We start from the raw sequence: 1,433 nt of genomic DNA, 5'->3' as shown, positions 1-1,433 counted from the left end.
GGGCACGTAAAGCAGTTGAACCTCATATACATACATAAATCATGAAGTTTTATTAAGATTCATTAAAGTCTCAAATTAACGCACACAGTCATGTTTCCATTCCTTCAGAGGGCGTCATGACTGTGTGTGTTCATTTAAAGAGTTCACAGGCAGCAATGTTCAGCAGAAATATTTAACTTCTCTCAAAATCACATTTGAATCAGGCAGGAAGCAATCGTGACCAAACAAATCTGTCAGGAAGAGGCAAAAATCCAAAGACGGGCAGAAACACGAGGAAGGAAACAAACAAGACCAAAGAAATTTCTGGAAGGCTTAACTGGTGAGAACAAGAAAACACTGCAAAGGACCAAAGACACACAGAGGAGTTTATATACTGGAGAGTTCTTAACAGATTGCGAGCAGGTGATGGTGATGGAGCTGGGGCAATAAAGGTTTGCTCCCTTTCTTAGTCTGCCTCCCTTAACACTGAGATGGCAGGAATACAGAAGAACCAAAGATTACAAAATAAATTACGAATTAGTTTGAAACAAAGCAACTCTTGCAAAGATGACATACTTGTGTAAAATGTTCACAAAGAAACACTATAAATATTCAACTCTGTGCAATTTTTGGTCTCTGATTTCAAAACGAAAAAAAGATTGTGTTATTGGAAATGGAAAAAGTAGACAATGTAAAACTTTTATTAGAGATGGCGTTTCCTTCGTTATCTTTTCTAAAACAAACAGACTGACATAATGAGGTGCCCTTTGACTTCTTGGGTCTGTTTGGAGGATTTGAGTTGTGTCGAGTTGATTGATCTTTTTACACCAACCAAAGCTCCTGTGAAGTTAGACACGGGTTCATCCATAATGTTTCCAATGTGCTAGCTGCCGGTGTCCAGTCCGACTCTGATGGAGACACAGCAGTGTTCAGCCACTTCTGTGTTTAATGCATTTATCAAGGGAAAGGAGGAATAACATGGTCTGACAAGGTGAAACAACCTTAGTCACAAATCCAAGCAGAATAAAAGAGCTGCTAATAGGCCATGTTTGCATTTCATTTACATTTATTCTGGTTTTACTTTCAAAATCAAACAAAGAAAGAAAATAACAATAAATAAACAAAAGGGAAAAAACTCCATTAGTTAATACATATTGAATCATATAGAATCAGGGAGGGGGACCCAGGGTTGGCCCGGGACAAGCTGGAGAGATTATATCTCTCAGCTGGCCCTGGACAAGCTGGAGGAGGTGGACGGGGAGAGGGAAGTCTGGGCTTCTCTGCTTAGGCTGCTGCCCCGCGACCTGGCCCCAGAGTGGAAGAAGATGGATGGATGGAGGGATGGATATCACGAGACAGGGATCATAATGAGCTTTTTGCCACTTGCTTGAGAACACTTGGGTATTGCCTCAGAAAGAATGGCTGATCTTATTAAACCACAGAGACACTGAGCG

Source organism: Astatotilapia calliptera, chromosome 2 (genome assembly GCF_964374335.1).
Source record: "Astatotilapia calliptera chromosome 2, fAstCal68.1, whole genome shotgun sequence".
In the NCBI taxonomy this organism is placed as follows: domain Eukaryota; kingdom Metazoa; phylum Chordata; class Actinopteri; order Cichliformes; family Cichlidae; genus Astatotilapia; species Astatotilapia calliptera.
Note: the sequence above shows the minus strand (reverse complement) of the source record.